This window comes from Cololabis saira, chromosome 13 (genome assembly GCF_033807715.1).
Source record: "Cololabis saira isolate AMF1-May2022 chromosome 13, fColSai1.1, whole genome shotgun sequence".
NCBI classification, from domain to species: Eukaryota; Metazoa; Chordata; class Actinopteri; order Beloniformes; family Belonidae; genus Cololabis; species Cololabis saira.
The window spans coordinates 10,922,301-10,937,714 of record NC_084599.1 but is presented as its reverse complement, the minus strand read 5'-3'; positions in this window follow the sequence as shown (position 1 = coordinate 10,937,714).

The following is a 15,414-nucleotide window of genomic DNA, read 5'->3' as shown; positions in this document are numbered from 1 at the left end:
TTTTAAATAATAAATAAAGAATGGGGTTACATGGAAATCCTCAAGCAATAGACGGATCAAGACTATTCCTGGAAAGACTGAGAAGACACCGGTTCCTGTTCACCATTCTTCACGGGCAGCGACTGTCTTCCTGTTACAGAGTAGCTCCTCCTCCATCTCACACGAAACCACTGTCCTGATGAGATCTGCAGCTGATATTTTTGCTGCCCAAAATAAGGTTGATCATATTTTCATTCATTTCAAATGTGGTGTGTTGACTGACCTGAGGGCAGACCCTTTTCCCTTTTCCCTGGTGCTCACACTCTTGTTTTATTTGCCAGACTTAGATGCCAGCTGTACTTCTAATCTTAGTTTTCATGTCCTACATATCACAGTCTCGTTTATTAGGTTAATTTACTGCTCAAAGTGATCACGTATAATTGAAATTACAGGCAAGATGCAAAAGGTAGGAAGGTGGGAACCATATGTGACACATGCCGTTGTCTTGTGTTTTATGTAGGTGACACAAGACATCAGGGAGTTTAATTTAAAATAATTTGGTTCCCTTTGTGGGGAAGATAAATTAAAAGAATCAAATGTGATGATTATTATTATTATTATTATTATTATTATTATTATTATTATTATTATTATTATTATTATTATTATTATTATTATTATTTTATTTATTTATTTATTTTAATTTTAATTATTTTATTTATTTTACACATAGTTCGATTCATAATGTGAAGAAAAAAAATCAATAATCAGTCAAAAAAGCATTCTGTATTTTATTTGGGAAACCCACACACAGAAAAAACATGGTTCAAGAGTTTTATTTTTCTGCTGTTTTTCATTATGATAGTGTTATTCCCCCATGTTACAATACTTGCCTGGAGGAGCAACGGTGCTCTTAAACTTCTTGTAGATAAACTTTGGATTTTTCAGAATGAGACGGTGTGGTGTGTTTGAGGTGGAAACTGTTAATCCATCTGGATCATGTTCGATGTCAAAGTTAGAAGTAAAAATACTCATGACATATTGACTCAAAGTGAAAATTTAATTTAGAAGAAGAAAAAAATCCTGAGGTTTCGTAACCATTTAGGAAGTAAACCACAGCCATATTTGTTATGGTTTTTCTCAGTCAATCAATCATTCTCGTTTAGGCGCCCTACCTCTTCTCAGCCCCCTATACCGTCAGAAATGCTTGTTTTCTGTGTTTCCTGACTAATATGAAATACTGGAGTGGTGAGTTCATTACCTTAGAAGAAATTATATTATTATTATTATATGCTTAAAACCTAACGTGTAAAAAGTTTTGTTCTACTCATACATAAGTAAATACTGTGTCCAAATGTAGCAAAATCCCCGGTGCTAGAGTTTATTTTGGGACTTCAATAAACAATTTTTTATGATGGGGAATGCCATGATTGGCCAGGTTCTGTTTCATTATGAAAGGGTCCTGAATGTTCTTGAAAAGGAGATCTTCAGCGTGCGTAAAAACCAAATATTTTGACGGCACAGCAAGAGATGAGTCATGAGCTTCTGCTTCTTACAGAGCTTTTTGTGTGTAGTTCTGGTTTTGGTTTGGGAGCCAAGTGGAGCCAAAGAGAAGACCAATGAGCCAAGTGTCAATGGATGCCTTTTTGTTTTTTTGGGCAGCAAAAGAATTGTGCAAATATATTTAACACAATTCAGTTGATTGTCTTGTGAACACTGTACAATATGATGCTGGATTCTCAAACAGAGTGAAGTTGAAAGCAGAGTTTCAACCACTAGCTGTAAGTACTACTGTTCAGTATCGGTAATCGGCACGTGTAGTTAAGTTCGTGAGGCACCCCTGTCCCTCATGGAGAGATTGCATGAATTTGACCAGTCAGAAGAAACCTGAGACAACAACTTTCTGTTTTCAAGGAAGTTGTATACTCGTGATATTTTCCTTGCTTGTCCTAAAGTAATTAGAAAGTGAATGGAGGTATGACGGGTGCAAAGCTAATGTAGGGCAACTCTAGATAACTGGGAACGGCCTTCAGATGCCCGTTTTAACTTTTGTTAGACTGATGGATGTGTTAACCTCTTGTTACTCTGCTCTAATGTGAGGACGACACCTCTACTTACAGACATTGGGAGTCCACACATTCAGGCAAAGTAGCTCTGTGAGGTATTTTCTCCTCGCTGACATCTGCCTCCACTGAAAGAAAAAAACATAATAAGTTGCAGTCCAGATCAACAGCAGAATTCCCCCTGCTCTGCTTTTGGGAGGCCAAATTCGGATTAATTACAGGATCAATGATTCAATGCCAAACAAAAAGAAGGCCCTTTTTTGCCACCTGACTCAGGTGAAGTCCCCACAAACCTTCAAGGGTGTGTACTTGCAATTTTTGGTTATATAAACGTGTGAATGTGGTGGGGCAGCTAATGTAAAACGGGCGAAAAGGAGAACACGCGACCCAAAAACAACCAAATGCAAGACAGCAGTGAAACCGCCGCCCTACAATCCTTATGAGTCAGCCTTGACATGGGGTGGCCCTTCTGCCTCTTCACGCTCTCTCCTCTCCTCCTTAACATCTTGACTTACATAAGAAAGATGACACTTCTACATGTGTTCTGGGGAAGGGGATTCTTGAAGACATGACTGGATCTAATCAAATACATCTTTATCCAGTTTGTGTCATTTGGACAAACAAGTTAAAAGAGGTTCACGTGTGTGCATGCAAGTAAATCTGAGGTGATGGGGGTGGAGCGATCATGTGGCTAACTCACTGAGGTTTATTCTGTCTTCCATGTAAATGTGAAATGAAACTGCATTAATCCATAAACTATTCAACCCCTGATTATATGATACAAATATTCAAGTCTTGGCAATCAGTTCATCACTTGATTTAAACCAGCGCCATAATATGTTGCCTCTGCAAACAAGTAACTTTGTTTTGTTGCTACGTTTGAATCATGGGCTCTGTAAGGTATTAAATAAAGTTTAATTTCAAAATACACATGATAACAAAGACTGCAGAAACTCTGAAGTATGTAAGATGTTACAAAAATCAATTTGAACATCACAGCCTTGATAAGCATTTACAGCTGCTGAGAGATTTTTGAGGCTGCAGGTCCCTCCTTAGGTAGCTTCAAGCATCCAATTGTACCAAATATGAACCTGTCTGTTTGTTATGATGTCTGTCGGTCTGTCTGTGTGCACACCTGCCAGCTTTTCTGTCTGAGCGCCTGCTTTTATGTCTGTTTGTCTGTTTTGATTTGTGTCAGTCCACTTGGTCACCAAGTTCGTCGGTGCCGTTCCCAAACGGCCGGCACCCTCCCCAACCTCTATTTCACACCGCTTCATCCATCTGACACCCGGCGGCTACCGCGGCCTCTGCTGTGGTGCAGAAAGACCGTTCGGCACTCCCTTAATTAGAAACAAAGGCAAAAAGAGAGCTTATTGCCTCCGTGCAGCTCTTTTGCAGATACAGGTTGCAGGCACACATAAAAGAAATATGCATCGACCAAATCTTTGCTGCCAGGCTCATAAAAACATTTATAGTCGAAGCAAACTTTAAGACTTAATTTTTTGGGGGGGGATATTATATTTGAAAACACATCTGTGTTACATCTTCTGCTATTCAATTTGAACATATACGTCATCAACCCAAAAAGTTAAGGTGGTTTGGACATCTAGTTGGGATGCCCCTATAGACACCTCTTTCTGGAGCTGTTTCGGGCATGAGGCAGACCCAGGACCCGCTGGAGCAGGGGTCGGCAACCCGCGGCTCTAGAGCCGCATGCGGCTCTTTAGCGCCACCCTAGTGGCTCCTGGAGCTTTTTCAAAAATGTTTGACCTTTTTTTCTTCTTTTTTTTCTTCTTTTTTTCTTCTTTTTTCCCTTTTTTTCTCTTTTTTTCTTCCCTTTTCCTTCCTTTTTCCTTTCCTTTTTAATCTCGAAATTTTGACTTTTTTCTCAACATCTCGACTTTTTTCTCGAGATTGTACTTCAACGTTAATCTCGACATTTCGACCTATTTCTTGACATTTCGACTTTTTTCTCGACATTTCGACTTTTTTCTCAACATTTCGACTTTTTTCTCAACATTTCGACTTTTTTCTCGACATTTCGACTTTTTTCTCAACATTTCGACTTTTTTCTCAACATTTTGCCTTTCGCCCTTTGCCTTCATTCTAAGGCTTATACAAGACTTTTCATTTTTTTGCGGCTCCAGACATATTTGTTTTTTGTGTTTTTTGTCCAATATGGCTTTTCAACATTTTGGGTTGCCGACCCCTGCACTGGAGAGATCATATTTCTCGCCTGGTCTTTGAATGGCTTCCTATCACCCCCCACCCCCCAAAAACATAGATATGGCTTGGGAGAGAAGGTTGGAGCCTCTCTGCTTAGTTGCTGCCCCCACAGCCTGAATGGATAAGTGGAAGTTATTGGATGGATGGATTTTTTTTTTTAAAAAGAAGATTTTTACAGCTCTGAAGCGGAGTGTCTGCATACACTTAATTGGTCACTGCAGGGCCTTGCTGCTCAATGTGGCATTGCATATCATCAAAGGTTGAGTTAGAGTAAGTGTACGCTAAGCTGTCTAATTACTGCAGAGCCCTCTGCCCACAGTGAAACACCTGAACAATAAAATGGATGAACCTCTTCTCATAATGTCTGTTTATTCCAACAAAGAAAAATTCACATCACAGCTGACATCTGGCAACGAGTGGGACAGACAGCCCAGCTGCATATGGTTGTCTGAAAAGATCAACAGAAAAACGAGTTCAAGGCAACAGATGTTTGATAAACTGTAATGAAATTTAAAATGAATGAAAATAAAGAGTTGGAGACAAGAATGTCGCCATTGTAATGTCCCTCTCACACACATTTTAATGAAGCAAAAGCACAAATTTCATACATATTTGGAAAAGAAAGCTTTACAAGTCTTTGTTTTGTTTGGCATATTAAGACAGCAGTAAGTCAATACACAGAAAACTATTATTTTAACAGTTCATCCATTATCCAGACGAGCCCACTGTGGTTGTGTGAAATGTAACAATGGTGGATGAGAACATTTGATGATGTACTTCTACGTTGTCTGAGTACATGTCATTTCATCCCCATGTGTTTGAAATTCACTTTTGTTGTGTTTAAAGTTCCCCTGCTTTTCTTGTGAACACGCATCAATGACCACAATGCAAGAGAAGAGTTTGTGTACTCCAAAGACCCTTAAAATTTTAATATCACAGTCAGAGTTTCTGATGCCGAGCAGCATTTGCAACTGCATTTATAAAAGCCATTCAATGTTTATAAACCCAGTTTAATAACATGATAATTCTTTGCAGAGGGATTCACTAATGATGACTGGTTATATTATAATTTTGAACAGCAGGAACAATTACCTCATTGGTTTTAGACTGCTGCTTTGGCATCACATTCAAAACTGAAGCTTCTTTTTTACTTTTTAAACCCTTTGTTTCTTTTTATGGCAGTGTTAAAAGCCCCTTTTGCATTACTTGTTCAATGCAAGACTTTTGCAGCTGCACTGCATTTTAACCTGCGTGTAAAGACAGTTTTTTAGGACATGTGATAGCTGAGCAGAAGTAATTGAGCTAGTCGTTACCTCTCTGGAAGGAAGAACCTGTAAGGTGGTAGGCTGAATAGTCATTCTGTTGTAACAACATATGAATCTATGATAATTTGTGAAAGCAAACACACTAATGCTGCAGCTGCTGCTTGGTCAACAATGGTGGCTTCTTTCTTGCAATTTGCCAGAGCGATTTCTGTATGAATCCCTAATATTTTAGTTGGTCAGTGTCCTCCTACCATGACATGATAGCTTCTGGTTTGTAAAGCAGCAAAGGTTTAGTACTGCTGTCGAACCGGTTTTCCTGACAAAGAACTGGTTATTTGGCCGTGAAAAGGCTCAGAAGTTCCTTGAGATTTGGTTGTGGTTCCCAACCAACAGTGGAACTGCCTTGATCAATGTGAGGCATATGGTTTCATTGTCAAATCTGATATTTTGCCTAATTATTTCACCCCTGTGGCTTTAAGAAGAAGACAAAGGAAGGGGCGAAAGAGGCTGAGGAGAAGCCCTGTGAGAGGGTAGGGGGTAATGCTCTCATATGCTTTCTTTCTGTAGGAAGTATCACTGCCCCACCGCAGTGTAAACACACATGCACACACCTGCCTGTGTGTGGATCAGCGGCCTCAATTGGGTATGGCAAGGTACGGCAGCCGCCACACCTTGGCTTAATGGGAAAATGTAAATGTTTGTTTTTTAAATACATTTATGGAATTACTCTGTCTATTTGTATTGATTATTCTATTACTTAATACATATAGAATAACTACAAATGCAAATCAGAACAACATGATCGATTTCACTAGTTATTATACACTGCAAAAACTGAAAATCTTAAGAATATTTGTCTTATTTCTAGTTAAAATGTCTAATTTTTCGTCAAAAAAAATCTCACATATCTTACATGTATCTTACATATAAGACAAGACTCAAAAACAACAATTTTCACCTGTTTCAAGTAGATTTTCACTTAAAATAAGTGGAAAAATCTGCCAGTGGAACAAGATTTTTTTGGCTTGTAATGAGAAGATAAATCTTGTCCCACTGGCAGATTTTTCTACTTATTTCAAGTGAAAATTTACTTGAAACAGGTGAAAATGGTCAAATAAGTTATTTTTCTGGTGATTACTCTTGTGTTAAGTGTAATGTGTTTTTTTGACTAAAAATGAGACATTTTAACTAGAAATAAGACAAATATTCCTGGTAAGATTTTGAGTTTTTGCAGTGAGCGAGACTGCATTTGAAAAAGTTCCAATTTTCTTGACCACACAGATAAGCTACATAAACTTCTGTGATGAGTATTTGCTGGACGTGTTGATTGATACTCTAGTTAAGTTCTGTGACTCGTAACCTTGCCATACCTTAGCTTCCACTGAATTGACGCCACTGGTGTGGATGCAAACTCAGGAAGACAACTCGCCTATCAGGATCCTCTCTTCTCACAGTGAGGGAAAAGAAAATCATGTTGATGAGCGTCCTCCACAGCTAAGATCCTATCATCATCTGCAGATAGAGAAATGCAGGAAACGGCATAAACAGAATCTAAAGACAATGAAAGCAGCCCTGGAGGGGACAGGTGGTTAAAAAGTTTGCTGGCCGGGATAAGTAACAGTGGTCAAAATGGTGATGAAAGAAAAAGAACGGCAAAGTTCTGACATCTCTGATATGTCATCACTAGTACATTCCCATTATTCCTGAGTGATAACTGAAGAAGAAGAATAGCTCTGTGTTTTTCCAGTGCGGCTTCTTGCTTAGCTTTAGATGGAAACCACTAACAACTATCCCCAACCCAACAGAGCCCCACTTGATATATGTGGTTTCTGGCCTGTTCGCGCTCTCTTCCAGTCCATCATGATCCACCCCACCATCTCCCACTTCTCCAACCACCACAATGTAGTGTTGGCTTTGCCCTCCTTGGATGGAGAGTCATCTTGCTGTGGCAGTGCTGAGAAACATGACAGGCCACATTTGGCTCCGAGCAGACGACAAGTAAGAGTGGCAGTGAGCTGTTTGTGTAACAGGCTTTGTGGTACCCTGATCCCCCTGAGCTAGACTGTGTGGGCACGGTGAAATGCAGTCATAGTCTGATGAGGACTGCCACAGTGGTGGCAGAAAGACACAAATTGCTCGCAACTGGCAGGCGGGTGGGGAAATCGCATTATTAGCGTAACGGCAGCAAACACGCCAAAAACATGCCTTGGTGTAACACGCAAAACCAATTGGCAAATCACTCTTCTACCCCTGTCCTCTTCTACCCTACCATCTTTCCACAATCCCACACATCCCCCCATCACATTTGTTAATTCTTTGCTCCAAACCATGCTGGCGATCACACTTGCCAACGTGCATGCCCACACTAGCACGTGACGTACATTGTGCATCACACTTTCTCTCTGCTGCATGTCTCCCACACTATTTCCAGTCGGCACGCAGTAGTGTGACCTCCCACTGGCCCGAGGGGCTTCGTGTGTGTGCATAGATGTATGTTTGTGTGTGGAAGGGGGGGTTAAGCAGACGGGTAATGGGGGCTGTCGCGCCAGGGACTCAGGGATAGACCATCGTCTGCTCCCTGAGCTCTGCAACTGAGAACTGATGCCATTATGGGGTTTTTTTTTCATCTTTTAATTGTAACAGTATATTCCAGAGTCATCAAACAAAGTCACTATAAAAACGTGGCCTGATTTTACAAACATGATCTTTTCCTTCCAGAAAACAAAACAGCAAAACATATTTACAGCAATATGAAAGTACATCTGGTATTTAAACTTAAAGTAAAGCAGAGATATTTGCTCTGAATTGGTCACATTGAAAAAAAAGTTTTATAAACTACTCAACAAATACGAGTTATTAAAACAAATGAAAGGGTTTAAAGTCACAGAAAAAAAGAGGAGTGTTTTCTGCTCTGAGATGCTGGGACGGTGAGGGCTGAGGACACTGTCTAACTGATATCAGACCAGTGAAAATGAACCAAACTAACAGGACAAACTCAAATTCAAAATACTGTATAAAGCCAATGAAATTAACTAAATAAGAGAGGAGATGGTTTTAAATGAACCAAACAATTTGCATGTATAATATCAAACCTTCCAACACTGCACTGAATAACAGATATTTTTCAATTAAAAACATTTATATTGTTAGCATGTCCTGAGATGAAGCAGGTGGCTGCTGTGAGCACGCCAAGGGGGAAAGGAGACAGTAACCTCATTCACATGTTCCACCATTGTAACACCTCTTTGTCCGCGCCACTGCCGCTGTGTGAATGGCTCAGTAGGTAGAACAGCGTAACATTTCCTTCTGCTGGTGTAGACGGATTTGACGTCATCATTTTAACACTTTTAATTCTATTACATGAAATGAGAAAAAGAAGAAAAAGAAAAAAATATTTTTGCATTATCGTGACACCAGTCATAGTTTGAACATGTATATCAACATCTTCGTACAACTGCAACTGAGCTAAGCCAAACTTCTCACAGCGGGACTAACATACCCAGATATACTGTAGTGCTTGGGAGTCAAGCTAATTCCTGCATGTAAACCTTCAACTGGACTGAAACTGACCTACTCACTCTCTGCATACATTAAACATTAAACTTAGCTAAGGAGCAGAGTGCTTATAGCTACATTGTGTCAGCTAAACACAGTGGTCGTTTTTGATGTTGCCACAGAAATGACATTTGAAACGGGAGGTCCCACTGCAAATGTCCACAGCTACTCCAGCAAGACAGGAGGAAATGTGGCCCATGTCATTGCAGGACCTTTGAAAGGTGAAATATGTTGGATAAATTTATAAGCATCATACGTTAGCATAAACTAAACCAGGCATGGTGAAATAGCTTACTGTGGTAGTCATAGAGAGGGAGTATTTCAGTCGGTTTCCTGCTCTATTCATTCTGCCCATTTGCTGCATGGCACTTTGCAAGTCAAGGGGGGGAAGAGTGCAAAAGTAATCTTTAGAAAATTGCTGATGTCACAGGGGGGTTATCCAATTCTTCTTATACAGTCTATGGAAAAACCCAGTACTACCAAGCACGTCGCCACCCATTGTGGAAGAGTTTGACATATTTTTTTGTTTACAATTTAAATTTACATTCCTCGTCATGTGCATGTATATTTTGACAAAGAGCTACAACAATAGTCCAAAAGTGTGCGTTTAAATATACTGACTGTGACTGGTAGGGTCAGCTTAAATTCCGATTTCACGCTGCCATGGAATTAGTATTTTTGATCCACCCAAAAAATCCTAAACAGAAACTTAGAGTGTTTACATGCAGTTAGGTCACGCTATCAGAGTTACCAAGCAATGGCCAATGAAAAGTTTAACTTCACATTTAAAGAAAATAAAATAATAATCATAATAATAATACGTTTTATTTATAGGCCTGTTTCAGGGCACTCAAAGTCACCGTACATAAAACAAAACACTCTCGGTCATGTGTTATGCAATTATTACACATACTGTATATATGGTGTTCCTCAGGAATCGATCCTAGGACCCCATCTGTTTATTATATATGTCAACAATCTCCATCGACAAGAGTCTTTTGCTAAATTTCCCTACTGATGATACTGTAAGGTACTGTGCTACACATAGTCAGGCCTTACATTAGCTTCAGCAAGCTTTAAATGACATTCAACACACCTTGTGTGGGTTGAAACAAGTTTTACATGGCAACAAAACAAAACTCATGTTTTTTTCAAAGGCAAAATCAAGGTTAATTAATCTGCTGTGTGTCACTACTTTTCAGGTTTCTGAATACAAGCTAGTCTCACAATACATTTCGATTCATGACGCTCTCTCTCTCTTAAGAGATACTAATACTAATACTAATACTAAGTTGAAATTGGGCTTTTTGTTTAGAATCAAGTCTGACTCTCTTTTGAAGAAAAGAGACTCATCTCTGCTACGTTTATGTTATTGATGGACTACGGTGATATGATTTATATGCATGCCTCCTCACAATGTCTGCATTCATTGGATTCAGTCTACCGTGGAGCTTTGAGGTTCATCACTAATCTCAAAGCTTTTACTAGCCACTGTACTTTATGCTCGGGTTGGATGGTCTGCTTTGTCTTCCCGTAGAGTTAGACATTGGCATATACTTATTTAGAAGGTTATTCTTGGTGTTCTTCCATCCTATTTACAAGCTTATATTATTGGAAAAAGCTCTTGAAGTTATAGTCTTCGGTCCCAAGGCTAATTTCTTTTAGCCGTTCCTAATGTCCAAACTGAGCTGAGGAAAAAGGCATTTAATTATGCTGCTCCCGACGCTTGGAATCAGCTCAAAAACTCACTTAAACCTCAAGGATATGGTCTCCTTACATGATTTTAAACATAATTTATATATTCTACATGCAACCACTTCTGGCTGTAGATGTTTTGAATAGATTACAATGAACTTTGAAACCTTGTAAAGGTCTGAAATTAATGTAATTTTAGGCCTTTATATAGGGAGTCTTTGATTACACTTTTGTTTTGTGGTGCTTTTGTACATATTTTATGTTTATATACTTATGCGAATCGCAGTGTGCTTGCACCTGTCTGTGTGTGTGTGTGTGCGGGGGGGCATTATTAAGTTTTATGTTTTATGTAAAGCGCTTTGCGTTGCATTTTTTATTTTGTATGAAAAGCGCTAAAAAAATAAAGATTGATTTGATTTGATTTGATTATATAGTTGTTATTACACATGTAACTGCTGCCTGTCTTGGACAGGGCACTTTTGAAGGGCATTTTGAATCTCAAGAGTTTCTTTCCCTGGTTAAATAAAGGATAATAATATTAATACGTGTGTTAAATCTGAATAGGTTTGGACCAAAAATTCATTAAGGTTGATGGAGTAATCTGTTGTTAACTGCATTTGTACGTTTCCATCCTGGCTATAACCTGTGTGTGGTGTGGATACAGGGTCACCAAGGGGACAAAAGCTGAGATGGTTGCTGGGGGTGTGTGTCACTCATGAGGGACGGGGGCTGTAGTGATGGGCAGGCAGACTGCTGATCTTGTCACCGTACAGAGAATGGGAGGGGGTGGTCCTGATATGAATAATACCACATTTTTAGCAGCCGTGCTTAACACCTACACCACCAGCCTGGCAAATGCTTGTGGTGGGAGGGAGAGAAGAGACAGAAATAAAGACAGGGAAGAAAATCAGGAGAAACCACTGCATGAAGCATTCCCAGTTTTTTTTAAGCTCCTAAAATATCCACAGTGGGATGATGAATTTAGAGCTGCCTGTGTTGTCAGAATACTGGGATGGAGTTATTCTGTTGTTTGGTTTTCTTCACCTCCCTCTTCCGTTTTATTCTCGCACTTAAATACCTTGAAAAATAAACCTTGGGGAGCTCCTATCCTACATTAACCCTGTTTCTGCTTCAAACTGCACTGTAAAAGTCTTGAAATGTAATAGAAGGCAGGGGGGATGGCCCAGGGAAGCTCCTGTCTCAGTCTGCACCGCAGTGAAGAGCTGAATCAAACCAAGCCAACACCATGGGATGCCCGGGGAATGCTGGCAGGATTCACACTGAAGGTTGGCGAGATGCTCACCAGGGCTTTTTTTGGTGGTATGAGAAAAGCATCCTGGTGAGTGTGTGCATGTATGAATCTGTGAGTGTCTGTGCATGTTTCAGGATCTTCTCCTTCTGTCTTTCCTCCTCACAGTTTCTCACAATGACTCAAGCTAAAAGTCAAGACGTGAAGGGGGATTTTGTGTTTTGCTCTGACTTGCTACATTTCAGTGCATTTGCTTGCTTCTGTGTACACATGCCAATATTTTAAGGAAAAAGCAAGTAAAACAGTTGACATGACCCAGATATCCACGTGGCTTCTTATTTGCATGCAGGCGTGTCTACATAGACGCACATCAGCATGTACACACACATAGGACCGACAACGGTGGCCTGTATAGACACCTCGTGACAACCGAGGAGAGGTCTGTTTAGATCATTTGCATTGTACCCTTTGTTTGCCTTTAACCGTCTCATCACCAGAGCAGATGGCACGCTCCTTACACACTCACACACACACACACACACACACACACACACACACGCGCACACACACACACATACGCGCACACACACACACACGCGCACACACACACACACACACACACACACACACACACACACACACACACACACACACACACACACACACACACACACACACACACACACACACACTTGTGCAAGTTAAATAGACATGAATGAATGTGTGAGCAACACTGTGGCCGACAACTTAGCTACTAAAGATTGCATGACAAACAGTTTACGCAATTAAGTTAATCACTCCAGTGAATAAGATCATACAAGACTGTAACTATCACAACAGATGACAGCAGAAGTAGAGTAGAATGTAAGTTAAAGGTACATACATTTCATAATAGCCAGATGTACTCCAAATATACAGAGTGGAACGTTCAATTGACATATTATTATATCTATATATTTTCAAATCTATGTGGCTCCAAACAAAAAGACAGCGTTGTGCTACATCGAATACGGTGGTAGCCACTAAAGACACAGAGCCAGATGATGCTATGGGTGTTGCTGTTTTAGCCTAGTAGTGTTCAGTCTAAAACAATAACATGGAGTGTCAATGTTCTCTTTCAGCAGCCATTTGAAAGCTGTCAAAAAACAAAAAGTCATAGAAACAGCAAAAATGTTAAAGTCATCAACGGAAAAGTTATGAAATTCATGACGCTAAGAGATAATTGTGTAAACGCATATTGTTCTTGGGTTTTTGTTCATATTAATTCATTTGTTTTGGTTGACATATGTTAATGCATTTATTTTACATTTGAAAAGCATTTGACTTAAACTATACAAAACAACCATCTCATCCTCAAGAACTAAACATTGAATAGCTGTATTTCTTTGTTGTTACTGTAATAAAATACTTGAATATGAATTTTGTTATTTGCACACAAAATGCTCATAATTCTGTCAGACCCTTTTTCTTTAAAGCAGAAAGGGAAAAAATTGTCCGTGTGTTCCTGCTTCCTGGATTGGCAGTGAGTGGATGTCACCAAGCGCCAACCATCTTATGGCCAGGTTGGGGTTCAGAACTAAGATTTGTTGCAGTTCCTTGACTGGCCACTAGAGGCTGGCTGCAAAAGTCAACTCAGAGTGAATTTTTTTGTATCGCGCCATAAGAATTTATATGAATTTATTTAAAATATGATTGATTGACAGTTGGCTCAGCAAATGGCTAGCCACTATCACTTCCTCATCCTTAATTGTCATGCCACCGTGCTTAGTGAAGCAAACAGCGATTTGTAAAAACAACATGTCGGCTAAACGTAACAGTAATTTTAGATTTCACAGCCAGAAACATGTTGAATAGTATATTCTGCTGTAAACATCAGCTCTGGAGATACTCTGGCAGGGATCCGCTAAATAGACTAGACGGGATGTACCAAAAAGTGAATGTAAGGAGCATTTATGGGTACAAGTCGGGAACCGGCCTACTTTACATATTTCAAGGGTGCTGAATCCAAAAAAAACGGTACCCGAGCAAAATTTTGAGTTTTTGACCTTCTAATTTGCATATCAAAATGGCCGCCAAACTGCCTGTCTTGCTCAGTCGTTGGACCATTTTCCCCAAGTTTTTTTGTAAGTAGGCATTCAAAGATGATGAATTAAGTGTCTAGATCTATAGTCTAGGGTCAGAGCAAGGATATAGTGGAGGCTCAGTGCCTTTTTATGTATATATATATGCAAAATACCAACTTTTAAGGTGAAATTAAGCATTATTTGTGTCATTTTTAAGGCCGACATAAATATTCAGTCAATATCACTCTTAAATGTTACCAGTGTATATATGATATGTGATGTATTCCATATTACATAATAATTAAGAAAAACACCATTGCAAGTTGTCTGAGAATTCATTTTTTTATGCAAACAAAGCATAATGCTCTTAATTCAAAAATCGAAAAATTTAAGTGAATAGGGAAAAAAAAACATGAAACTTCCCTTGAACAGTTCCAGATCTTGTTTCTGTATATTTTCTTTCATGTTTCTAGCTGAATTGCTTTGCTTTCATCTCTCTTCTTCTGTAAGTTCCATAGGTCATTTGTTTTGGTAAATTGTTTTTATACCTTTCTAGTTTGCTTGTGTGCCATTTGTCTTTGGAATTTCATTTTGGTTAGTATTTCTTTCTGCAGTCCTTTTCCAAGTTCTTTGGTTACCCATTGCCTTGGTATGCTTGAGGACTACAACTCCACATTTAAACAAGGACATTGGTCATCACTCTGAAATGTACACATTGCAGTGCATAACAGCCCCGATTTTCGGCATTTGGCTATAGGTGGCTGTAGGTGGCTATAGGTGGCTGCAGGTGGATGTAGGTGGCTGCAGGTGGCTGCAGGTGGCTATAGGTGGCTGCAGGTGGTTGCAGGGGGCTATAGGTGGCTGCAGATTGCTGTAGGTGGCTGCAGGTGGCTATAGGTGGTTGCAGGGGGCTATAGGTGGCTGGAGGTGGCTATAGGTGGCTGCAGGTGGCTATAGGTGGCTATAAATGGCTGTAGGCGGCTATAAGTGGCTATAAATGGCTATAGGTGGCTATAGGTGGCTATAGGTGGTTGCAGGGGGCTATAGGTGGCTGCAGGTTGCTATAGGTGGCTGCAGGTTGCTATAGGTGGTTGCAGGTGGCTATAGGTGGTTGCAGGTGGCTATAGGTGGCTGCAGGTGGCTATAAGTGGCTATAAATGGCTGCAGGCGGCTATAAGTGGCTATAGGTGGCTGCAGGTGGCTATAGGTGGCTATGGGTGGCTGCAGGTGGCTATATGTGGCTGCAGGTGACTATAGGTGGCTGCAGGTGGCTGTAGGTGGCTATAGGTGGTTGCAGGGGGCTATAGGTGGCTGCAGGG